Genomic DNA, 27,864 nt, shown 5'->3' on the forward strand with positions numbered 1-27,864 from the left:
AAGGGAGTGGAGTGAGTTTGTGCAGTCCTGAGCTGCAGTGAACATAGGAGAAAAATGCTGTACTCCATGCTCCATGGCTGTACTGGGAATATGGGAGAAGTGAATATTAGACTGGGAATGAAACAATGTTTAAAAAAATACTGGAGCTTTCTATGTTAAAGAATAAGGCGGACCCACTAATCTTTTCTCTCTATGAGTTAGACTTCATAACTGGGTTTCGGTGTGATAGAGTAGCCAGAAAATAGAGTTGCAATGAGTAGTGGAGAATAAAGGACAATGTTTTAGGGAGTGAAGGATGGTACCGTGGCCGTTCGGAGTATTTCCATATGCATATGTGTCTGCGTGCTTGAACATATGTGCGGATAACAACCATTCCAGTGTGGCACTCGGCGTGTGTTTGCATATGCATATCTGCTTAAACGCGCGCGCGTGTGTGTGTGTGTGTGTGTGAGGATGTAAAGGGTTGTTTGTGGAGGGGCCCGGCACTATGGCTGCCTGTGTGGGCAGATGTGTATGTCTGCTTCAGCAGGAATGCTAATGCTTCCTCTGAGCTTAGTTATTGCCCCTCCTGCCCCCGGGGGGAGTTGCTGCACACTCCTCACCTTAATTCACTTTGACGTCAACAGGAAGTCGAGCAACATCTCAGGGGGGAAATAGAGGTGGGCAAGGGGCTGGTAGGCCATGCTGGCTATTTGGAGGCTCTGTGTCTCAGGGAGTCTGCAGCGCTAAAATGTTTTCTTTGTAGTTGGGAGGAAACCCAAGGAGGTTTCTCTACAAACTTTCTAGCCTCCATGAAACAAGCGTGGGGGTTTGGGAGGTATATATGAATTACATCTATTCCAACACCATCTCCATCTTTGTGCTCCCTTTTGCCTCATACACACTCTCACAAAGTCCCTGTTGAACCGTTACACACACTTTATACGCATACTTTACTCACAAAAAGACTTCAGCTTTACAGATGAAGGTTGCACGTTATGTCTCCCACACTGAAAGCAAGATTGTTTAACGTAATTAAAAATGTGTAGAAAAATCAGTCAAGGTGATTCGCTTTTTTTCTTTTTTTCTTTTTCAGACTATCAGATATTGGATTCGTGTGTATCAGGCGAAACTCACCGGAACATTTCAATGCTTTAATGCTGAGGACAAAATAACTGTAAGTTTGCTTTGAACATTTTTCTCTCGTCGCCTATTTATACCTCCCAAATTTGTTCCATAAAAGACAGTTAATACATAAAGATAATTGCTGCTAAGTGAGTGTATTTAATACATATTGAAATTGTAACATTTTTTAGACAGTAATCTTTGCAGCATTTGATTTTAATGCTAGGCATCTGGCCAAATTATTCCCATACACTTGATGATGACGTAAAGGCATCGGATCACATTTAAAATATATATTTCTGATTCTATCATAATACCTCTTTTTGAGAATTGCTGTGCTATTCCTTGCTGTTTTAGTGGCAATTGGGCCTTGATAGATGATCAGCAAATTTCAGTTTGAGTGCTTGCTGTTCTTTTCCAATCACTCCAGCTGGGTTGCTTAAGCGTTTATTTCCTCACTTTAATGGCACTTTCGTACGCAGCGTTCTTATAGAATGCAAATTCGTTCAGAAACACAATTTGGTTTCTTTAATGGTTCGACGGCTCAGGATGCAATTGCGTGTGCTGTGGATGAAAGAGGGCAAGGATGGAGGCTGTTGGAGGTTGGAGGGATGTGTGTGTGTGTGTGTGTGTGTGTGATGGCAGAATGCAGCAAGGTTAACTCTCTGCTTTTTAGAGGGGGTAAAAGACAGGCAAGGCTCTTTAATTGAGTGTGAAAGCAGCTGGGTGTTCGGAGCCATTTCCCCCTCAACAGCAGCGAAGCGACTGTCTCAATATCCTCTCGGCTCTAATCGCTCTCTCAGTGCCACCCCTCCCTCCACCTCTCCCCAGTCTCCCCGATTTCTCTCTCTCCCCGAGCCCTGCGCCCTGCTGAGGATTGTTTTACGCTTAATTTTGTTAAACCTAACGAGATTTTGCTAATTAAATCTCCCCTGGCTGGAAATCTCTTGCTCCTGTCGGGAGAAGTGATTGTTTGTAGATCTTTTTAGACAAATAAACATTTTCATCATGAAGGCATGGGGAGAAAGAAACAGAGAGCTGGTTTCCATGTCACTCGCTTTAATAACATGCAGAGGCATTAAACTGTTGGATTTGTCACCACTGATTTTATTCTGTAACACTTTTTAGTTTTTTTTATGACTCCCAAGTTTCACTTGTCTTTGTAATATTACAGTATGATGCTAAATATGGATGAAAGACACCAAGCTTGCAGCCATCCATATGTTTGCAGGGTGAATGTGGAGATATACATTGCATTTCGGAATCAGTTTTCCTCCCAGACCCGTGATAGTTTTGTGTGATAAGTAGCCCTTTGATTTGGAAAATTGTGAATGTTTTTGCAGATCCAGGCTGAACTGAGATAGCGATCACTGATTGCTGAAGATATTGTCAGTTATATAGGTGTATGAGTATATGTGCTGTGTGAGTGTGTATATGTGCTGTGTGAGTGTGTATATATGCTGTATGAGTGTGTGCTGTCTTGTGAGGAGAAGTGATACTGGTGGGTCTGCACCTTTATAAATCGCTTGCCGAATAAAGGCCTTTAAAAAGTATTGTTGATGGCAGGCAATGGGCTACTATTATGGATGACCCTTGAGACTCTCTTTTTGTGTGACTCCACCTTCTGTTTTCCTTTCGGATTTAGGGTAACTGGTGCCAACTATTGTAACTAGTGCCCACTCTCTCTCTCTCTCTCTCTCTCTCTCTCTCTCACTCTCTCTCACTCTCTCTCTCTCTCTCTCTCTCTCTCGCTCTCTCTCACACACACACACGGATATCCCCTACTAATCCTGCTCTCCCAAATACACACACTCACACACACCTTGGCAATGCCCTATGCCTGACTGTTGGGCATCCTGCCCACTCTCTTGTGAAAGGTGCCCTCTGATTCTGCCCTTTCTGATCAGGTTTCTGCCACCTGTTGCCCCTCATTGGGAGGAGTGAGGTGTCCACTGAGATGCCCTGGCATCTGGCACCATTAGACTATACACAACTCTCTGAATACCACTTGGGACTTGCTATTCAACCCTTTGCTTTTAAAGGGCTTCCTATGCATAGAGTTTTGCCAGTGTTTCTTTCAAACAGAAGACATCTGGTCAATTCCCAGGCTGTGCTTTGTATCCATTTCAATACTAATCAGCTCTGTTAAGGTAAAATCAATGTATACTGTATGAACTGTATTCTAGTGCATATTTTTAGAATATGTGTATAGGTTTGCTCTGCCTTGCTCTCTTGTTACATTTAGTCTTCCATTCCAACCTCACCCTCATCATCATCACCATCATCATCATCATTATCATCTCCACCAGGTCCTCACCTTTATGTCTCTACCTCACCAGGACCGATTAAAATTATGTTGATTTAGCTTCAGTGTCCCCACCCCCCTTCCTCCCATCTCGATGGAAGCTTATTAGTTTTAATATTTTTTTTGTATTATTTATTCCCATTTTCCCGGGGTCCCTGTCGGCATTTCCAATTACTCTCGCCGTTCGGCTGTAATTGCCTCGGCGCTAATGGCCGCCAGACAATCGTGCTAAATGAGGTGAAGGCACGAGGCAGCGAGCTCGACTTCATTAAGAGCTAATGGGATTTTATTGGGGGGACTGAAGACCCGGCTCATCAGAAAGGAGCGGTGGAGGAAAAACAGAACAGATGGAGGAGAAGAGGTAGGGAGAGCTTGATAGGCTGCCTCTACTGCTTCCACAGCCACCGCTGCTTTTTTACAGGCTGAAAAGGGAAACAAATGTGCAGCCCCCGTTGTTAGCAAACACATGGGCAATAATGCACGCACACACACACACACACACACACACACACACACACACACACACACACACACACACCTAGAGAAGTTGTGTTATTGATATTACACCATTGATATGAAGTCATTCATGAGGATGGTTTGTTGCTGAGTTGTTTGTTATAAAACAAAAGTCTAACTGATTTACTGATGTTTAATTTACTGATGTTAGGATGACTACATTTTATCCAGGGTGGACATCTTTTGAAATAGAAAAACTTTTGAAAAAGTCCTTAATGTTATATACATATGTACAAGTAGTCAAACTTAAAAAAATAAACTAAATATAAAAAATATATAATAGTATTTTGGGGCCAAGTAAAGAGCGAACAAATATAAAACAATGGCAACATTTTTTATGGGGCAATTTAAGTCAGATAAGTCTGGCCCATTAATGGTGAATTGCAAACAGTGGGTCTGGTTTAATTCAATGCTCTTTAATTGCCCAATCATAGTTTACTGGGGAAACAAAAACCTAAAAACTAAAAAACAAAAAATAAATCTCAAAACCCCTGAGGATCAGAAAACTCAACGAAACCTTGAGAGGATGTTAGAAATTAAAAGGGAAACCTACAGTATCTTTGTCTAGTCAAATGATTACAGAATTACAGTAGGAAGAAAACAAATACATAGGAAGAGTGCAAGTCAAAATAAACTGAGAGGCTCAGATCAAAAAGAGCAAATGATCTTTGAGGCACAACAAGAATTTATGTTCGAATTATATAAGGAACAAATGTTCAGCAAATACAGAATAATAAATAAATATAAACACATGGAAGGTACTGTATAAAGTGCCAAATGGATGATGGATGTTGGCAGCTAAGCTAATCTATATATATATATATATATATATATATATATATATATATATATATATATATATATATATATATATATATATATATATATACACACAAGTGAGCTAGTAGGTGCAGAGAACAGGAATGAACAAAAGACCAGCAGCAGAAAGCACTTAGCTACTTCAGTATTATTCTTTTTCATTCAAATGGTTAAGGAGGTTAGGTTGTCTTTTAAATATGCAAAACTGTTCAGAATTTTCACCTTGGCAAGTAAAGGAGAAAATATATTATTCAGGTCAGTGTGCTGTCAGTACTAGTAGAATATTCCAGAGTTTCTAGTCTAGTCTATTAAAAGCAAGCCACATCTTCACATCTGTCAGTAATATAAATAACTATAAATAAATAACAGACATTTTAAATTTATCAATTATGATTTCTTCATCGGACCCAAGAGAAAGAGAAAGAATCATTAGTGAATTCTGCAAGATCTCTACAGACCTCTGAGACAAATAACCTTACATGGATGAGGGAGTAGCAGAGTGGCTATTTTAACTGCTATTATTCTCAGGAAGAGTGGACTGTCGATCTTATAAAAGCTTTAGCTTTTTAAAGGGTACCATACTGCATATTTCCTCAGACACAACCTCTGGATCAAGCACAAATTATGCTTGGATCTACTTAAAGCCTTTAAGATAAAGTCTTCAAGATCACCGCACTATGGAAGGACCGAAAGCTCTCTTCTCCAAGCCACTGTGAATAATCACTTTAGATCATGGGTCATCAACTAGCAGACTGTGGTCTGGATGTGGACCCAGCAAAGTATTTCCACATACTGAAGTGAGCCAGCCCTCGAGAAGTTCTGAAGCAGAACTGATCAATGTATTTAAAAAAGAAACGAAGTTCAGCGAAACAGATCATCTGTTATAGCCAATCGAGTACATTTATGTAAATTATTTACCTAAAGGCAGCTCATAAAGAAAGGAAAGAGTTTTCCACAGACTTTTCAGCATTTATGGATTTCATTTGTTTCATTAAACAGAAACAGGAAAAGCAAAGCTTGGTTTTTGACGGAATACAATAACAACAGAATACAAAAAAGGACTAAAAGGACTAGAACTAAAACAACAGCACTTGGCAAAACATTAGCAAAATGGACATGACATTAAAACAGAAAACTGTATGTTTAAAGACAAATGGATAAAGAACTATGTTTTTATTCTCAAAACACACATCACATCAGCTTATAGTGTTACAAGTCAGTAGTTAAGGTGTAATGTGAAATAAAGCACAACGATTTTAAATTTTATTTGTAGCCATAAGCTAATCATTAATGGTTGAGCATTATAAGGTAACTGCTGGTGCCGTTCAGTCATGTTCAGTCATTGCACTGCTTAAAATCCCCCCCAGTTCAGTAAATACACAGCATGACTCAACACTTTTACTGCCAATCTGCGATCAGGCACATGACATAAAAGTAAGCCCCAGCTTCCTGGATGAGTTCATCGAACAGTATAGAGAACAAGCTGCTAAACTGCTTTCAGCCAGAGTTTAAGCATGTAATCATGTTAGACCAGAGGTGGAAAGAAAAAAATGTCCTTTATGAGTATGTAAGAGGCTTGGCACTATCATTTGAAAGCTCTGTAAGTGACATTGGTCATAAGAATGGTTGTCAAAACATGTTCTATCTAGTACTAGGGTAGTGCTTTTGTTGTTTTTTCCAGCCTCAGATGGGAAAGAGAAGGAATACCTCCGACAGATATCATGGGTATGGTTTCTATTGATATGAGAAATGTATGTAAGTGAGGAAAAAAGGGGGTGTCTTTTTTTGTACAATTAAGTGTTTTCACTATCACTGCTTTGCTTTTCACTGCAAGCTACACACCTACATATAGGAGTTTGTTGGCTGCGTGTTACAGTAGTTCATCACTTAGTGAGTTAAGAGACTTAAAGAAGCCCCAAAGGGAGCTTTGAGAAGCTGTTGGAGGCTCTAGTGGAGTGCCCTTAGCCCTGTACTAGAGTGAATGAGCGAGTAAGTAAATGAGTTAGTGGAGAGGTATATTAGCAAGGGTATGGTAAAGTGAATGATTGCAAGGTAGAGAGTGTTAAAGAGAGATCTGTGGTGGGTTTGAAGGGCCTGGCATTTGAGCTCATTCCCAGTAGTCACAGCTGTAATGTAAGAATTTACACCTGTGTCTGTATTCATATCTATACTGTAGGTGGGTTTTTTTGTGTGTTGATTTTTTGTCTACTATCTGATGTTGTTTGAGTTACTAACAATGTTTAATTCAGCCATGAATCTCAATCTGCGCACTGATTGGTTCTCTCAATGCTGGCAGCGCAGCGTCTACATAATTCTTTATTATCTCGACTAAACTATCCAGACATGGCCTTTGTGTGCTCTATAAGAGTTCTCATTTTACCATCCTCCTTCACAACACCACCCTTCTACAGGGGGGGTTCTTTTACTTTACCTCTTGCAGCCACAGCATATTTCCTAATACTTGCTCAGCAGCAGCAACAACAGCAGCAATATCCAAGTAGCGAATCTAGCCTGACAAAACCAAATCTACTTATGCTTCCGTAAACTCTTGTTAAATTCTTTTAGAGAGTTTTCAAGACTGAAATATTGTTGGTTTTATTACCAAAATTATATATTAAAAAAAGCAGTAGCCATGTATACACCTCAAGTCTCAACCAGATGGGCTGTAAGCTTTACAAGCAAATAAAGACAGAAGTGCACTTCCTATTTCTATCTTTATATCTGTTTAGAACACATTGTCTGTTCAATCCAAATAATTGATTACATCCCTATACACTATATGCACACTAGTTTTCTGTTTAATGGCTCTGAGGACCAAAGTCAAGAGTAGATACCAAGAACAAAATGAAGATTAAGGCTTTATTTAGATTTATACCATTGCCATGAACAATACCTTATTCTGTTTGGCTGGCTTGTTTTGCATTAATTAGGGATAGGCCTATATTTATGTCTTGCCATTTTAGCAAGTTATAAATAAATAATAACTAGAATTGTAACATTAGTGTTTATTTATGTGGAGGGAACTAAAGATGGAAGAGAATCTTGGCTGGCTAAAGCTAAAGGCTACAACTCTTAACTGGTTAAGTTGTTTAAGGGAACCAGCTTGCGGATATAAAGAACTACCTACCATAACAAAATAAAACTAGTATTTTTGAATTATTCTATTATGATCAAGCAAAAATATACATATAATCCTTACTATATAAAGATCTTAAATATTAAAACATTGGTAAATGAACAGAGATATGTCTCAAAATCAAAATGTAACATTTGATGAAGGGAACAAAACTTTGTTTGATGATGCTGTTTTGGGACACTTAGTTATGTACTTAATGGTGATAAAGTAAGAGGAGAGCGAAGATCTCTTACTATAAGCAGATAGAAACTATATATACAAAGATCAGTGCTCTTTTTTTATTATTTTAACCAGACTTTAGTTCAGGCCCATAATATGTCAGTGAATGAGGAGACACCTGAGTCATTAGCTCTGTCACTGCATTAAGCTGTGAACCCTCAAGGTTATTCACTTTTGATTTTACCATTGGACAGTGGTGTGTGTGTGAGCAGCTGTGCTGCAGCTGCCAGTGTCTCCTGCTGAGGAAGAAAGCCATGGTCCTCCAGGGTCAGACCCATGGTATGGCGGTCTCCGTGGCAACCAGCTTTAGGCCTGTGCGGCACAAACAATCTTGCCCCTAAGAGTCAAACACAAGTCTGATCTCAATACACTGGAATGTTACACAGACACACACAAACACACACACAAAGTGCATAGTTTAGAAGAGCTACTGTATGGAAAGAGTGGTAAATGAGTGAGAGATGGTGGCAGAGAGAAAGCAAGAATGGTGAAAATTTTGAGTGAGGCTGAAAAATGGTTAATACAGGATGATATTAAAAAGTCAAAAAGCAGTGCAGAATGAAAGAAAGATCTAGACAGACACCCAGAGAGAGAAAGAGAGAGAGAAAACTTGATTTTGGCATCCGGCCAGGAAGTTCTGTGTGTCTGTCTGTCTTTCTATCCTCTCTCTCTCTCTCTCTCTCTCTCTCTCTCTCTCTCTCTCTCTCTCTCTCTCTCTCTCTTTCCCCCTCTTGTTCTCGCTCTCTCCCCCTCTCTCTCAGCACTGAGGCCCCTGGAGGCTGTCTTATCTCTCGGCTCCAGCCCAGACCCTTAGTGCTTTTGGCCCAAAGCGCTCAGTATGGGCCTCGGCTCTACTCAACAGACACATCTGCTCAGCATAAGCCTCTCTTAGTCTGCTTTCAGACTCATTTCTACTCATGGATTTTGACAATAAAACAAAACTTGCTTTTGTTTCACATTATGTCCCATGTTAATTTTAAGTCGAAACAACTTTAACAAATGGAAACTATTGGCAAAAAGTATTAAAGAAAGCAAGTGATTTAAAGGATTCAAAAATATTTTGCAGTATAGTCAGTTGTCCCAGAAGGATGATTGGAAAAATGTCACCTGGTCTATTGCCAGTCTTTAAGCTGTCCAGTTTCAGTGAGTCTTTGCCTCAGATTCCTGTTCTTGGCTGACAGAAGTGGAACCTGATATGGTTCCTGTTGTTGTGCATTCTGAGAATTCTCCTCTGATCACCACAGTTAGAAAGAGTGGTTGTTTGAGTTAACCAAGTCTTCCTGTCAACTCAAACCAGTTAGGCCATTCTCCTTTAACTGTTCTTATCAACAAGGCATTTCCACCCTCTGGATGTTTTTTGTTTTTCACACCACTCTGTATAAACTGTAGAGACTGTTCTGTCTCAAACTCCCAGTAGATCAGCAATTACTAAAATACTCCAACCAGCCCATCTTGCACCAACAACACTGCCACAAAGTCATTGAGATCACATTTTACCAATTTCAGTGTTTGAGCATTTGAACCTTAATCAAAGCTCTTGGTGTGTGCCAACATATTTTATGCATTTATGTGCTAGTACCACATGATTTTAGCTTCGTTTGGTTGATCAGATCTTCCATGGTGCATTGAGTTCACACTGTATTGAGCTACAGACTTTTGTAAGTAGGCTATGTAAGTCTTATTTTGTAAGTATAGCTGAGATGGCCATTGTCATCTGTGAAAGTGTTTATTTTTGTAATCACACATTATAGCTGAATTATGGATCTGCCTCCCACACTCCGTCTGGCGGGGCCTTTACAGCCAGATGCCTCCTGCTTGCCTTGATACATCTTATATATACACTTGAGATTTAACTTTTTAAAAAATGACTCTACATGAGAAGAGACATAGCAATAACAGACAAAAATAAGTAATAACTTGTAAAGAGTTTTGATTTCTTAACTTATTCAAGGCAATCTATGTTGTCTTAATGCCTTTATCATGTATTTTTTATTACCTGATAGATTATTTTCCATTCTAAGGGACTATGCATGAATTGTACACAATACAATTTGAAAACAATGACATTTTGTGGGAACTGTTGCAATGAATTTCCTTTTGAATCCAAACCTACTTCATTATGTATTTTTAGATAAAAGTGTCCATGTGAGTATTAAGTATGACATTTCTATGTAAAACTCTTTGTTGTTTGCTGGATTCATTGAGAAAATGCGTGCTAAACTATTTATACATGATGTACGCACATGATGATCTCTCAGATCATTTTTTTAACATGGCTACACTTCCAGAATTCCAGCTGTTTTTTTTTTTCCTTATTTTCCTTCAAATTCCATCCAGCCCTGGTGTATCAGCAAACCTGGCTCAAGCATAATGTTTTTTAGACAAGACAATTAAATCATAAAATTGGTCTTGACTTATTGTCATCTGTTATAAATCTACAAACACACTTTCTTATTCATTTCACAGACAAAAACTCATTCCTTACTCACAATTTTTAGGATAAACACATTATAGTAGGCATAACATACATAACAGATTCTCCAGGAAATTATTAATATTTTATTTTCTATCTTAAAATTATCATTATGAATTTCCTAAAGTATTATCCTCATATTTGATGTCATGGAATATGTAGAGAATAGATAGACAAAGATCCTACACACTGACCTTTAAGCAATCCACTGGCTAATCCAGACCCTTCTCCATTTTTAGAGAATTCTAATATTATTCTGTATTCATGACAAAAATATATATGTAAACAAAACAACTTTAGTGTTCTTATAATCAGTCATTCAAGGTTTAAAAAAATCAGAAAATCACAGCTACTTAAATCAAAGACAAAATAGGGTAAGATTATCATCTATCACTTATTCATGGCTGCATCACTACAATTGTTTATTATATCTCCTGCATGAGAAGCAATCAGCTGCACACTGGGAAAACCTAGCAAAGGTCATTTAGTTGAGGACCTTTCCATCATTAGGAATTGACGATTATTTTTATTTTTTTTGAAAGAGAGAAAGAGAGAGAGAGAGAGAGAGAGAGAGAGAGAGAGAGAGAGAGAAAGAGAGAGACAACACACTTGAACAACAATGAACATAATAGTAGAACTGTAAACACTGCTAGCATTGTAAAAGGAACTCTGACTTCATTTTATGCTTTTTACAACTATTCATTTGAATATGAACTATTTTCACCCTCCTATAACCTCTGCAAGTTATTACTGGAAAGCAGAACAGATGTCTTTCTACAGGTGAGAAAAGGACAAATGAAGTCTTATTAAAATTCCGAAATTAAAATACTGCACACGAGTAACAGATACAAGAGAATGGTAGATTATATTGATGGATTTGATTATTATGATAAATCTTCTTTCTTATACAATATTTTGTGGTGGAGATATACTGGATTGGTTATGTGTGACTTGAAGCATGTTTAAAGACATATTGTGCATAGAATATAGGATGTTAATAATAATAATAATAATAATAATAATAATAATAATAATAATAATAATAATAATAATAATGTGAAACAGATTTTTTTTCAGTAATATGGCAAGGTGAAGTATGAGCTAATGATGTTAAAAGTCAAAAGAAATTTGTTGCTGTTCAAGGACAAACACGAACTTTTAATATTATGTGCTTAGATGTTACTTTATGGGGAGTCTTACTACATGTTGTGTTAAGAATAAAATTAATTAGCCAGTTAGTTACACTAATGACTACTGTGAACTTTACACTCCAACTGAAGTACGAGTACAAGAGAACAAGTTTGCGTATCTCCAGAGTTTTACCATTTTCTTTAATTGCTTTATTATTCACTTAATTAAAAGGAACTTCTTCCCAGATAGACTTGCTTCCCCCAAGAAGCTAAAGCCTGAAAGCAATTATAATGTTAAGCAAAAGTTGAAGGTCTGTGCAAGACTGAACGCACTTATATGAAGTATGATTGTTGTTTTGTACTAAATTTGTGTACTGTATGTACTTCAGTACAGTACATACAATTTGGGGTAGATGGGTGGGTGGATGGTTGGGTTGAGGGGGGTGTTTCCATGGCAACAGGCTTCCTGCAGAAAAGGTCAATGTTGGAGGCAGACAGGGAAAAGGCACAAGAGGATTATTGGGGATTTAACGTGGAATCAAATCATTTCCATTCTCCATTATAGGTATTTCTGTCCTATCTGAATGATAACAAAGCGAGAGAAACAATGGATATAACTTGCGCAATTATGCTGCTCATGAAAAATGGCCCGGTCTCCACTGTTTTATTATAATCATTATTATTTCTCTGACTGCCTTTGAGGTGGAATTGAAAAGACGAGAGTGGTGGACGTTTCGTCTTTGTGTGCAGTCCTGATACGCATGAGTTTGTCCCCTCAATCACTCTTTCTCTCTGTCTCTCTCCTTATGCCTTTCCCCTCCTTTCCTCTTTCGTCTCTCTCTCTTTAATTAAGTCAGCCTCACTGGCATGGCTGCCAAAGATAATTGGAGTGGGTTTTGGATTCCATTTACTCGAAATGTCGCCTTTTCTCTCGTTTTGCTTTTTTTTCTCTCTCACTCTCTCTCTCTTTCTAAAAGTCCTGCCTTTTCTCTTCACATTTCCTCATTTCCCACCATCTCTTTTCTGCTCATTTAGCAGGAAGGGATTAACCTGAAGCTACAGGTCTCTCACTTGCTCATCACAGAATTGCATGCAGCCACATACTGAGACAATGTTTATTAGCTGCTTTGCAAGTTCTCCAGTTTTCTTTCACAACTTTTTTCCAAATGTTACAGTTGAATTTTTATCGCTTGTGTAGCATGACTGGAGGCTTGAACAGTATCTGGGGCAAGAGTGGGGAGCGAGGCCCTGATGCATGATGTACAGTATCTTCCTGATCTGTTGAGATTGTGATACTGTTGGAGATTTGGATGCAGATGCATACATGAGCTTAAAATTTTAAATAGTCATGCTGAATATTTCTGATGCCATTAGAAAGAAACAATAATGTAGCCATTTTTGTAGTAATGAACTTGGGTACTTAGAGATCTGTTCATCTTAATGAGCTTCTATTAACAAAATAATGAAAAACTGAAAAAGCAAGGAAAATGTGGTGAGGAAATAAAGGAATTTATACATTCGTAGTAGTATAGTGCAGTGCTAATGTGGCTGCTGCAAAACACCAGTGTTGTGGGTTTGATGCCAAGTTGTGACCTCAGTGTTGATTTTATTCAGAGCTTTGAATGTAATAATCAAATCTTGTAGCATGTACAAAAACAAATTGTTTTAATGTTGCACGATTCAATCACATGAAGCTGATGCATGAATTAAGTAAATTCAGTCAGCTTTTTTAATGTATCAGATGTCAAGACATTATAACCACATATTGAGCTTCAAATTATTTGTGGATTACTTTTATATAATGAGTTTTTAATTGAAACTGGTATGGTATTGTGTTATAATTTTGGGCAATTAACCATGACTGTTATAGAAAGCTTTCATTTGGCGTACACCATAAGTGGTTTGCCCACTACTGCGTAATTTAATCATAAATAAAACATTATACCTTTCCTCCATTTCTAGATATATTTAATGATGTGGAATATTGGCAAGACTGTTGCTGTCACCAGCTATAAACAGTCAATCCCTCACCAGCCTTCAAAGAAAACAAAAGTCCTCTGAAGACTCTCCTGTGGGGGAAACTTACAAACCTGTACAAAAGTGTGACACTGGAGACTCCTTCCATATATTTCAAATAAATGTCTCTTAGATAAGGGGGCACGGTGGCTTAGTGGTTAGCACGTTCGCCTCACACCTCCAGGGTCGGGGTTCAATTCCCGCCTCCACCTTGTGTGTGTGGAGTTTGCATGTTCTCCCCGTGCCTCGGGGGTTTCCTCCGGGTACTCTGGTTTTCTCCCCCGGTCCAAAGACATGCATGGTAGGTTGATTGGCATCTCTGGAAAATTGTCCGTAGTGTGTGATTGTGTGAGTGAATGAGAGTGTGTGTGTGTGTGTGCCCTGTGATGGGTTGGCACTCCGTCCAGGGTGTATCCTGCCTTGATGCCAGATGACGCCTGAGATAGGCACAGACTCCCCGTGACCCGAGGTAGCTCGGATAAGCGGTAGAAGATGAATGAATGAATGAATGAATGTCTCTTAGATAATGCCTCACCAGATTAATGTATTTTAATTTGTTAAATTAAATCTGCCACTTAAATCTGCCACTGGGGGCATGGTGGCTTAGTGGATAGCACGTTTGCCTCACACTTCCAGGGTTGGGGGTTCGATTCCCGCCACCGCCGTGTGTGTGTGGAGTTTGCATGTTCTCCCTGTGCCTTAGGGGTTTCCTCCGGGTACTCCGGTTTCCTCCCCCGGTCCAAAGACATGCATGGTAGGTTGATTGGCATCTCTGGAAAATTGTCCATAGTGTGTGATTGCGTGAGTAAATGAGAGTGTGTGTGTGTGCCCTGCGATGGGTTGGCACTCCGTCAAGGGTGTATCCTGCCTTGATGCCCAATGACGCCTGAGATAGGCACAGGCTCCCCGTGACCCGAGAATAGTTTGGATAAGCGGTAGAAAATGAATGAATGAATGAATGAATGAATGAAATCTGCCACTGTTAATAATCACATTGTGTCACAGCAACTTTACAAAAGCACAGAAACAGAATAAATATTGTAAAGTTTTTGAATGATATTATTGAATGAAATATTGTAAAGTTATTGTAATGAAATTAGAAAAAGCCTTTATTTGGTTACATATTTATTACAGCACAGTGAAGTTCTTTTTTTCACATAGCACAACTTTTGGAGGTTGGAAAGAGAGGACAACGTCAGACATGATACAGCACCCAAGTGCCTGACAGAGGCAGCTTGGCAGTGCTGGGGCTTGAACCCCGATCTTCAACCCAGAGCCTTAACTGCTTAAGATACCACAGCCCTAACTGAAAAAATCTATCCCTAATGAGCAAGCCGGGAACCCATCCTCATTTGGGTGACACCTGGACAGTAAATAAAGTAAATGTAAATAATGTCATTTCTACAACAGTTTGTAGGCTAGTGGAATTGTGCAACCAAGAGCTCCCGAAGAACTAAGAGGGTTAGTCAGGGTTATTTCTGAGTTTATTACAGAATTAACACTTAATTCCAAAGTCTTTAAATTTTCAACAGCTCTTAGCTTTAATAACACAAAATTATCGTTAACCCAGTACTGTTTTTACTGCATAAAATAATCCCAGCAAGTGATAATATTTTGAATCTAGTCAAATTTGTCTATTTGTTATTTCTTATTATTGGGTTATAATTAACCTAATCTTAATGCTCTTTTGATGCATATTTACGTTAATGTGATTATGTATACTTAATTTACATAAAGTATTGCTAAATGTTAAAGTATTTCTAGAAATAGATCAGAAATAGGTTTAATACTTTTATAATTATTTAATAGGAAATGCTTGGTAAAATTATTTTTTTTTTGCAGTTTTTGGACATGCACTTCCCTTCAGACCTATTTAACTATGTTAAATCAAACTGCAGCTGAAAGATATACTGTCTAATCTACATCCAGATATTACTTTATTATTTAGCAGTGCAAATTGCTGATGATTTTAAAATTATTTAAGTTACTATTTAAGTAAATATACAAGTTATTGTGATAAACCCGTAAGAGAACGCAATGTGCAGGCACATTCATTCCTGTAGTTTGTTCTGAGCAGAACACTATTCAGCACAAAGTCCAAACAACCCAGTATTTAATTTCCTCTGCAATGCTACAGGGAGAGAAGGACAGAGAGGAGGCACAGGGGAAAGACAGAGAAGCATCATATTAGCAAATCCTACTATCAGTTAATCTGGCCTCTGTGAATCCGTCATTAAACGATGGAGCTGATTTAACTGATTACAGTGTGGTTAGTTAGATAAAAAAATGACAGATTATGAATCCTAAATGAACTGGTGTTCCTGTAGATCAAAGTTTTGTAATGCTAAAAAAAACAAAACAAGCTGATGTACATTATATAGCTAGAGGATTGTGGACACGTGACCATCACACCCACATGTGAGCCAGCGCCAAGTTACTCCATTTTATTGAATGTATTTCCATGCTGTAGCATTACAGTTTCATACATCTATCACTGCAACTAAGAGGCCCAAACATGTTCCAGCATGGCAATGTTCATGTGCACAAAGCAAGCTCCATGAAGACTTGGTTTAGAACGACTAAAGTAGAAAAATTGGAGAGTCCTGACCTCAACCTCATTGAACACCTTTGGGATGAATCGGAATGCTGACTACATCCCCGGCCTCCTCACTCAACAGCACTGCCTGACCTCACTGGCTGAATGATCAAAAATTCCTTCAGCCACACTCCAAAATCTAGTGGAATCCCAAAAATTATTATTTTTTTAAACTTAGGTCCGTCTAATAACATTCTTTGACACCATCAGCTTTAAGCTTTCTTTCTATAATTAATTTCATGAAGAACATGAAGAACGTGTCTACATTTTTGTCTTAATATTGATAAGCTGCTAGGATAATGTTAGCATTCTGGTGTCTCATGTTAATGCTAAGCAGTGTCCAGACCCTACACTTAAAATATACTTAAAACTGTCAGGTTTCAATCAATTATGCGTCCTCGTTTTGTAATGTCTTTACATTACATTTATAGGTGTGTCTCATGCAAAGGTTTGTAGCTATGCCTGTTATCTAGAAATGCATTAAAAATGGATGATGAATAATAAAGGACTTTGCTAGTCATGTGAAAGCTTTATACTGTTTGCAACATACTGAATGAAAACAGTTCAGTCCCACATTGCTATGTCTCAGTTTCCTCCCTGATGAGTCAGTCATGAATTTGGATGTTGATGCTGTTCATGGACTGTTTACAAGCAGAAGGTCTTGCCTTTGGTAAGTCTGCAGAGAATTTCTAGCCATTTCTAGTCAAAGAGAAAGTCTGGTTGAGTGTCTGAGCTAAAATTCATACAAACTGGAGTGATATTTTACATAATAAATTTATTTTTTAATTGCCTTAGTAGAAACCAAAAATAGGAAGAGAAGAGGTTTGATACAGCGAAGGTGCTAAACTATATATTTCAAATTTTAAATGATATATAAATAGCTAATTTCTCAAAGAAGTCAGGAATTAGACAACTCATGAGACAAGCTACATGAGACAGACAAAGTTGGAACATTCTTATTTGTTAAATTACTTAAACATTATTTTTGGCATATTCATACTAAGTATTTATTAAATTATTTAAATATTATTTACATTTCTATCAAATCATATTCTGTAGCACATATACTAGACAGGGTTGCAGGGAACCTGGTGTCTATCCCGGGGACTCGGGCCCAAGTCATGGGACACCCTGAACAGGGTGCCAAACCTCCACAGGACACAATCACTCACACTCACACAGCCATTCACCCATTACTGACAATTTAGAGATGCCAGTCATGTATTTGGACTGAAAAGGAAACCTTCAAAGCACTGGGAGAAAACACAACCTCTTACACAGGATGGCGACACCATGCTCCCTAATTATATTTCCACTCAAAACAAAAACTTTGCTTTGTAGTACCAACATTTTAATTGGGATTGACACCTTATGTTAACCCCTCAGTGGCTGGGTTGGTTTCCTGCAAATCTCAAAGCTCTTTTCTTCTCACATCCAACTAGTAACAATAGGCTAAATATCACTTGAATGGGTTTGGTTTAGCATCCAATCATATCAGTGTGGCATCCATTCAATTCACTAGAATCATGTAAATTTGTTATCTGCCTCCTTTTGCTACACAGTGCAGTTAATGCAATATATGTATGTGCATCTGAATATGAGTAAGCCAAAAGACTACAGTGTGGTACCTGAGGATGAGTGCCCATGGAGCTACCTCATATAAAAGGGAAGGGAAGTCGATATTCAGTATTTAAGGTGTTTGACTACTGAATGTCAGAATGTCATGCATTCAAATCCCAGGACCACCAAGCTGTCATTGATGGGCCCTTGATCACGGCCCTTAATACTGAAAACTGTTCATTTTTTATAAAAGTGATGTGTTCCTCTGGATATGGGTGTCTGCCAAATACTGTAAATATACTGTACATTTATATAAAATGAGATGTTAACTTTCTCTTTAGTAGTTATGAACTATTAGTTAAGTACTTCAAACTAAATTCGATTTAAGTAAGTCAGCATTGATATCAGTAACTAGCACAAATTGGCTAGGCAGACCAGCAAATATTAGCTAATGGGAAATATCCGTTACTTAAATTGTATTTTATGTTTGATTATTTTTCTTAACAAACTATATTGCAATGGTCATTCATATGATGCTCAGAAACTGAATGGAATATTTGTTTTATAATAAAAATCATCAATTTTTACTAAATAAAATAATGACTTATTTATAATTTTAAAAGTAATTTTCTCAAAGTTATTTCACATGCCATTAAAAGAAATTTCATTAGTGAAAAACCTTAAATTTTTTATACTTGATAAATGAATAGTAGCAATTAAACTGGATGTTTATTTGCACAACAGAAGAATACAATAGAAGAAATAACGTCTGCAAGGTTTCACCAGCTTAGTCTCAGAAATAAAGTGAGCAGATTATGTATAGAAAAGAGGTGACATGGGGAAAAGAAGCGAAGCGATCTTAGCCAGACATGTGTGTGTTCTGAGATCATCTATATAGATCATCTCTGCCTACTGTTAGTTTATTTCCCAATTTCCTTAATGTCTATTTGCCTTAACGTTGTGTTATTTTATTAAAATAATTATAACTTAACAGTAGTAGCCATAGGAGTCACATTTCAGAAATGGTTAAATGCTGGCAAAGAAATTCTACCAGTTTGACCAGCTTGGTCTGTGTTGTGGCAGATGGTAGCTGGTCAGACTTTTCAGCAGGGAATTACTATGTATTTGCAGTGATGACAGCAAGTTTTGGCATATACCATGTGTAGTAGTAGTAGGATTTGACCTCAGTAGCCAGTACTGGTTGAGTGACCATGTGTATGTGTGCTAAGGTCTGAGAAATATTGAGGTTAAGTGACACAATTTTGTGTGTGTGTGTGTGTGTTGGGGGGTGTCCTACTCTGGGAGTTAGCAAACAAGGCCTCCTATCAATCACACCGAGCTGCTGAAAGTTAGTTGTGTGCAGCCAGGCCACCCAGCCAGGCCGCTGCAGCACAGGGATCTGATATCCCTTAGGCCTAATGAACTCCAGATGGCCCTGACAGAACACTATGCTGGACATGCCCTCTCTATACAAACATGCCCATCTACAGAGAGATGAAGTGAAAGAGAGAGGGGGGATGGGGGGAGAGAGAGGGGGAGAGAGAGAGAGAGAGAGAGAGAGAGAGAACGAGAGAGAGAGCAAAAAAGGCGATCAGGAATAATTGCCTATTTTCAAGAATTGTTTTAAACTCTACAGTCTTCACTTCAGAATTAGTGATTTTTTTGTCAAACCTGTAAAACATTTCACAGAAATTTTTCCCACTTATTTCAGGTGTGTAATTATGAACCTGTCTACACATTGTATTTTTCATTTCCTTGGACTTCCTCTCTCAGATATGTATTACAGCAGTACTACAGAATTTAAAAGCACACACACACACACACACACACACACGCCTTAAATTCCAATCTGTAATATGAATCACAAACCTCTACATGGAAGGATCCCTCATTTTTAGTAAAATAAATATTCAGAAATGATTTTAATCATTAAATTGGGTTGTGTGTTATTTAAAACATTAAAGATACCATGTGGAATGTGTCTTTCTGCCCGAGGTCCACATGGAAGCTCTCAGGGTAATATTAGATGTGAGGGAGCGAGTTGGCCAGCCTCAGTTGTTGATGCACCTGCAGGTTAGAGACTTGGCTCAGAGCCGAGGATGGACAGAGGGGCTTTCCATTCAAAACAGCCTCTCTAATTCCAGGTCCATATTCCCCTCTCTCTCTCTCTCTCTCTCTCTCTCGCTGTCTTTCTCTCTCTCTCTCTCTCTCTCTCTCTCTCTCTCTCTCTCTCTCTCTCTCTCTCTCTCTCTCTCTCTCTCTCTCTCTCTCTCTCTCTCTCTCTCTCTCTCTCTCTCTCTCTCTCACATGCTCTCTATTACTCTATCACTCTTCCTCTTCCTCTCTCCTCTCCCTTTCGTCTTCTTTTTCTCATTCTCTGGAATCGCTCCTCTGTTTCCTCTTTCTCTTTCTATCTCCATCGCTCTGTCTTCCTTTTCCCCAGTGCATGCTTCCTTCTCTCCCTGTGGCATTGCACAGGAAATTTAATATTGGATTGTTTGGAGTTTCCAAGGATTCTTTTCACTGAATCTCCAGGCTGTGCACAAAGACAAACATCAGCTGCAGGGGCCAAGAGCAGCAAACACAAGCTCATTATCTTGCCACGCTCATTTTGCCTCTACGCTGGACTCTTTCTCTTATTGTTTGTTCCTTCTTTCCAGGTGATACCCATTCACCATTAATTTTTTATTTTTGCTAGCAGTAAGGTGCTATCAACCACAAATTGTAAATATCTAGTACTATGTTTTCTAGAATTCTCTAAAGTTTCTCGACTTACTGAACTTTTTCTCTAAAAATCTAAACCAGGTTTGTATTTAAAATTAATATACTTTACATTGACAGTCATAGTAGGTAAAGGGAACTGTACTGTGTTTTTAGCAGAAAATAAAATACAATGACTAAAATCAATTCAGTTTTATTTATAGTGCACTTTTAACAATAAACATTGCCCCAAATCGGCTTTATAAAAATATACATTTAAAATGTATCTGTAATTTGCAAGCCAGAGGAGACAGGTAGCAATCATGAACTCCTAAAGATTATATTGGGAAGAAAACTTGAAAGGAACCAGACAAAAAGGAACTCATCTTCATCTGGGAGACACTGGATAGTGCAATTATAATTAATTTCCCTTCTGTAACTGTACTGTTTGATCAAATAATGCAGTTGTGTAACCAGGAAATTCATTTTAGTTTGGTGATATTAGGCACTGGCTGACTGAACTGAAGTGGGAGCACAGGAATCCATATGCTCTGTCGGCATTGTCAGGGTTTAGTGTATAATATGGAAATACACAATTTTATTTGGTTTTATCTAGCTTTGTACCAAAGAATCATATCATCTACCCAGACTGTAAAATTGGGAAATAAAAAGAAAAAAATGTCCCCAGTCTCATGGTCCAGCAGAATGGAATTGCACTTATTTTCAATCAGGACATTTTAAATTAGTATAAACAAATAACTTACTTTAGTCTGATATAAAATTAGTCAGGATACTGTTGGCTTTCAGTGTGAGACTTCTTACCTCCGATTGGATAACCTTACACTGAACTTTAGTGGTCTAACATAAGAACTTAAAATATAACACTTTATAAACAAGCACTTGGGGCATCTTATAGAGCAGAAATAGGTTTGATATCACCATTTACTTTGCAGACAGAAACATTTCTGTGGAAAAAGGTTTTTATGCATTTTATGCCCTTCTACTCTACGTAAAAACAGAAACACTTAAATATATATATATATATATATACGTATATATATATATATATATATATATATATATATATATATATATATATATATATATATATATATATATATATATATACATATATATATATATATACGTATATATATATATATATATATATATATATATATACGTATATATATATATATAAGTATATAAGTATATAAATATATTCTTAAAGCCACAAATTCCATTTTTGGATTCCAGTAAAAAGAGTTTTAAGAAACCGTCTATATCATAATGGTGATATTGTTTTAATTGCAACAAATCTGACTGTAGAAGTGATGTTCTGTGCCTGTATTCTAGTAATCATTTGTTACATTACTACACAAACTACAGGTTGTCAATTAGTCTGTTTTAACAAAATTCTATCCCATTAGGGCTTCCTTGTGGACTAATTCCAAAAAATAAACTAAATATTTGACCATATTGTGTCGGAAATTACTTGTTTATTTCTTGTTTATGGAACTTTTGTGTAAAAAAGCAGTATCACACTCACAATCGTGTTGTTGTAATAAATATCAATGCTGATACCATGCTGATATTCAATACAACAGCACCCGTGCTTGTAGGATATTGTTTAATTATTCCATTTTCCATTAGATCTTTATACAAGACCACACATGCAGTAGATAATGAACTCCTACATGACATGGATATTGTGGGTGGGAAGCATTAGTGAAGCAAATACCATGGAGTGGGTAAATTTTTCTGCCTTGACTAATTAAGCACTAACATTCAGGATACGTTTATTTCTCTTATATAATCAAACGTGACAAATTGGATGTACTAAGTGTCCTTGTTGGTTTCTTTACTGTGTGTGCACTCAAATAACAGTAGAGCACCCAAAAATAGAAGATAAAAAAGGCATCAATACACCACCACCTATTGTCTTCCCAAGAAACTTGATGATACAAGTGAGGCTGAGAGTTTTAGGAGTTGGTGGTTTTCACAGTTCACACTAGTTGTGGCGTTCATGCTTAAATCCAGGTCTCCGTGTTAATTTCTCTTGTAGTAATGGACAAAATAGTTGTCATTTCAAATCAATACATGCTGGTTAAATTCTATCTCAAAAGGATACAGTGTGTGTAATATGATCTGTGATAGATTTGATTATAACCCCCTTACATCTACTGTCTCACAATAGCTAGCATTACATTGCAGCCTAATGAGCTTTTAATGTCTGAAAGATATTCATGAATATACACAAACCAACCAAGGCAAATATAAGTGAAGTGTTGTATCAGATTGAAGATAAATTTAATTACCAAGAAATTGAATGATAGCAAATTAAAACTTTGTTTCTGATACAAATTTTTACAATCTTTGTATTCAGTATACATATATTTTGCGATCTACAAAACACTTGAAACTGTTCCTGTTCATGTTATACATTTTAAAAGGTTTAAAACGTATATAATTCTGCTTGTGTTTTTGCCTCACAACCAAAAGGTCCCTAAGTTGATTGTTAACTTTTTAAAAGAGATTACTGCCTCTATGTAGTTTTGTATGTTCTCCATTTGTCTGTGTGGGTTTTCTTCAGTTTCCTCCCACATCACAAAAACATGCCTGTAGGTGCCGTATTCCCCCTGGGAGTTAATGAGTATGTCAATGTGTGTGTGCATTGTGCCCTGTAACGGACTGGCATCCTATCCTGGGTGTATTCATGCTCTTCTGAACCCAATGTGACCCTGATCCAGATAATTCAAGATTAATCTGAGAATTGATTACATGAATGCTTCTTACTATTACTACTTCTTACAATTTTGATGACTGATATTGATATTTTGTAAGTCTTGTTAAAGCAGTGTGAATGGAATCCTGACAACAAATGCCTGTACAATTGTGTTCTAAGTTTAAAGTTTGCTTGAACTCTTGAAAATTTTTGTACAACAAATTTCTTTGACCATTGTATGGTAAACTATTACAGCCTATTTTGAAAGACATGTACAATAGGCCAAGGTTTTTACAAAAGCTCTCATGTTTTTATTCTGCATCTACAGTTCCATTGCCTCTCAGGACTTTCTAGCTCTTCTGTCCTTAAGCTCTTCTCATTAAGGATAACACTTTAACCTGCCTCATGGCCTATGGTCATTGAATCAACTGTATCCCTGTCAGTCTCTCTGACCTCTCAACTCTCACTCCCTCTCTCCATGTATGTTATCCCTGTAAAGTACTATAAGGCATATGTGGAGCTAACCTCTTCATCACATGTGCTCCATGGTGATCATTCGATCCTCTTGGCTGGTCCATGTGTATGCGCCTGCTGTGGCGTTTTCGATGGGTTCTCTTTTGAAACTGAACACTAAACTCTTCATTATGAGTCTGCTGACAATCAGAGCGCTCAGAGTCTCTGTGTGATAATCTCCCTTCTCATTAGCCCCCTATTGCTTCTCGCTCTTTCACTCTTTCTTTCTTTTTCTCTCTACACCTCCATCCAAACAAACAGATATATGCACATAGATGCACACAAAGTTTTAAAGTAAGGAATGGGACAGCACTGCTTTGCATGAAGAGCACCCGTTCTGTAATCCAACCGTCGCTAGTGTGCTCTACTGCCAAGGCCATGCTGTTCTCTCACGTATGTCACTTTTTTCTCTCACTTTCTCCCTACCTACAGTACCTGGCCTAGTTTCTCCAACCAGACCTGAGTGTTTTACGTCCTCTCTCACCCCATCAGTACTCTCTTTCTGTGGTACAGACCCACTGTTTTCCGAAAGTAGACCTTTGGTTATGGCCCATTTCCCAGCATAGGCGTCATATTCCATTAACATCCAAGCAGTGGAAATTGATTGATGGCAAATTAAGTGGGTAGAAAATCTGCCAGAAAAAGCTTCTGTTTCCATCAGTCTGTGAGTCACCAACCAAAAGCCATATTCAGTGGCGTGATGAGTTGGAGCTGTTTATGTTTTGACGTTCGGGCTTGGTTTAACACAAACCGCTTCTGTTGTCACCAATCACTGGTTGTCGAGCCGAAATCTGGCTAAGTGACAAGGAGCTGGCATGCTGGTGCTAAGATTAGGAGGTATCCGTTTAAAAAAAGACCACACTGATGGAGACAGAGATAAAGCGTCTACTGTCCCCATACGTTATCTCGGCTCGACACGAGAGCGCTGGGGAATGATTTGACAGCAAAACTCTTGAAGATTACCCTCCCTCTATGCGAGCTCTGGAGCTCCAATTTCAGCGGCATTCCAGGCTTCAATATTCCGATTTTTATCAGCTCAGAGAGGAAATGTGAGCACTGTGTGTCAACCACGGGACGCGCCAGTCTCTAACTCTGAGACACACACATGCTACACCAGAGGCCTTTAGAAAAGATAGACATAAAAGGCTTTGTGTTTTAGGGAAAAAGGACTAATTATCCTATAAAATAATCTTGGCTCATTTTGCATTCTTTGCGAACAACATTAATTAGTCAGAGCCCACATATTACCTCCTATATTACCCAAAATTACAATTTCTGTGTATTTTGTAGAGAAGTATATTTATTCAAGTATACTTATTCAAGTATATATTTATTACAATTTCTGTGTTTTATGTAAAGAAGTATATTTATTCACACGCAAGTACAAGGCTGCCATCCAAAGCCTAATATAGTGACTATTTCTAATAATATTTTTGATATTATTGATCGTCAAGCACATCATTTATGTAACATACAGATTATCTGTTGAAAAATTTCTCTCGAATACATTCATACAGTGTGTTTGAGAGCGGTTCAGCTCAAATGTTCCAGCAATTCCTCTGGATCCCAAAATGCTCCAGAAGGACCTGGTGAATTAGAATAGAAACAGTGAATGAGGAAGAACCCCAACAATGAAAGCCGACGGGTCCTGAATGCTCAGTGTGGTTGTGTGTCTTTTTCTTCTAGAAGGGTGCCAGGAAAGCTGTTTAAAATAAACCAAAGGATATCCTTAACGCTCCCACATCCTCGTCAGCAACACTTAAAAAAGCCTGGATGAAACGGCTTTATTGAACGCACCTCATTAATTTGCTCCATCTATTTATACAATATGCATTGTTTGCTTTAAAGTTTTTTTTTTTTACAAGAGAAATCTAATGGTAAACATGCAAATTCTTCTTTTTTTGTACTTTCATCCTCGCTATGCTTGTGCATTCTATTGAGGAAATGCTAATTATAATAAAAGCTTTTAGCTATGCTAATGAGGTCATTTGCATGCGATCCATCAGGCTGGGGGGAATTGCGAAATTTCACTACATGCGAAGTTTCGAAGGCACCCATTTTCGACGAAGACTTTAATCTAATTTTAAAAAGCAGGCCACAGCACAATCATTTCCAGATCCGCTACATCCAAACAATCATTAGCATAAACACAAAGGAAACAGAAATTGGAGATAGATTGGATGGATGGTGCAGTGATCTCCTCTTTGTAGATGTTGTCGGAGTATTTCGCACTCGTGCATTGAACTTATTGTAACGTCTTTTGAGCTCCAGATCACTGAAGCTGGACCACTGTTTAGAAACAAGAAATATTTATATACAAATAGCGTGTTTAGTTTTAAGTGTGTTTGGCAGCGCATGAGCAGCTGCATGCATCCATTTTGCACATCTGTTTTGGTGTATTTATGCTTTTTGTACTTTTTTTTTTGAGTTTTTTTTTTTTTTTAGTTTTTTTGAGTACAGCAAATTTAATCCCCTACCTGCAACTCATACAGGTTAATGAGCAGAGCTGTGATTGTGTGCTTGTATGTGTGTGTGTCCTGGGGCCTTAGTCTGGACTCACAACCTCTATACAAGGCTTCTCTTTTCCCTCCTTTCTCCATTTCCTCTCCTTTATACCCAGGATTCCATTCGTTTCTGACTCAGCCCCCCCACGTTGCACCATGCGCTCTGTAAATGGGCCCACTCTCTGGACTCTAATGGAGCAGATACATTCAGACAGTCTGCTTTATTTATGCACTTTAGAGAAGCCTTGATTCAAGACATTAAGATTCATGATATTTGGGCGTTTGAGACGCACTCGCTGTTTTAATATTATTCATTGCGTTCCCTCACAGGATCTTCAGCTGGCGGACTTCCGAGCAGGTTACACTGAAGGAGAGCCGGAAAAATGGCAATCAGACACACTTTTGGTTTAGTGCAGAAACGCCTTAAAGCTGCGATCTTTATATTTATCAGATCATGTCTGCTTCTCAACTTAGAAGCGAGTGATGAGTGAAGTATTTTTTTATTAAGTGTTGCAAACATTCAGGCTCTGTGTAAGCCCGTAAGTATGTTCAGAACACGTTGATCTGTGTTGTTGCTATAATCTGTCCATCTGTGCTCATGTACACAGATATAAAGCTCTTGACAGATGTGAAATTTGGCGCGGTGACAGAGACGGTCTGCGAATGATAAACGGGCTCTATAAACACTAAAACCGCTTCCTCCTGCACTCCAGGATTCCTGTGTAGCAAACTTCCCAAACTAACTTAAGATAAGCATTGGCCTTTCATGCCTCAATAAATATGATAATATGAACAAGAGGGAGCTGGTCTGAGATTATCATTCTTCCTTGTTTGATACAGATGGATTCAGGTTTCCAGTGCTTTTCCTTTTGCCAGAGGGAGGCCAAGGCCCAAAAGAATTGAATATCTCAGTGCTAATCTAAAACCTGACTTCCCCGTATCCACAGATTTATGTTTATTTGGATACAAATCCTTAATTGGCACCACAGGAGTTTTGCGTCGTACTCTGAGGAACGTCCTGATTTCCCTGTATGCATATGACACTTGTGCTACTCGAGATAATCAGTCCTCTTTATGCTGTGTTTGTTTCACATTTTGTTGAAATATGTTTGCCTGTCTTAAGCAGTATGTAATCTTCCTATACACTGAACATAGATTGAAGAGAAGCGACAAGATGTTCAGCTGTGCCCGAGTAGTCATGGTCGTTTTTTAATTACTGTTTAATTAAGAAATTCAAAACGGGTGAGAGGCAGACTGACACACACATACAGTCAGACATTGGTTCATTAGTTTTGTCGATAGCTGTTCTCCCCCAAGTCGCTTGTCTGAATGATCTTTAGTGATCAGACTGGCTAATGATCGGCACTGAAGGGTCAGATGGCGCTACGTTATCGACCAGCAGCTTGTACAGTTTGGCTGGTTACTCACTTCAGAGCATCTCTGATTCAGAATTAAGCTTTGCACTTTTAATGAGTCATCTCTATGAATACTTCACAATGCCTGATCATTTTAATCATAATAATGATAAAAAAAAAAAAAAAATGTTAT

The 27,864-nt window shown here is 38.0% G+C and overlaps 1 protein-coding gene across 5 annotated transcripts in view; it reads left to right on the forward strand.

The window, feature by feature from the left end:
- Positions 1–27,864, forward strand: part of pknox2 (pbx/knotted 1 homeobox 2) — a 71,277-nt gene that overhangs the window by 14,307 nt on the left and 29,106 nt on the right. For 4 of the 5 annotated variants that reach the window (XM_060896351.1, XM_060896355.1, XM_060896353.1 and 1 more), the window contains exon 2: positions 1,076–1,156. The gene's annotated coding sequence lies outside the window, so the exon portion shown is untranslated. Of the gene's footprint in view, positions 1–793; positions 818–1,075; positions 1,157–27,864 lie in introns of those variants that run through there. The other variant, XM_060896354.1, reaches the window with a different exon arrangement.

The sequence above is a fragment of the Tachysurus vachellii genome, chromosome 20 (assembly GCF_030014155.1).
Source record: "Tachysurus vachellii isolate PV-2020 chromosome 20, HZAU_Pvac_v1, whole genome shotgun sequence".
NCBI classification, from domain to species: Eukaryota; Metazoa; Chordata; class Actinopteri; order Siluriformes; family Bagridae; genus Tachysurus; species Tachysurus vachellii.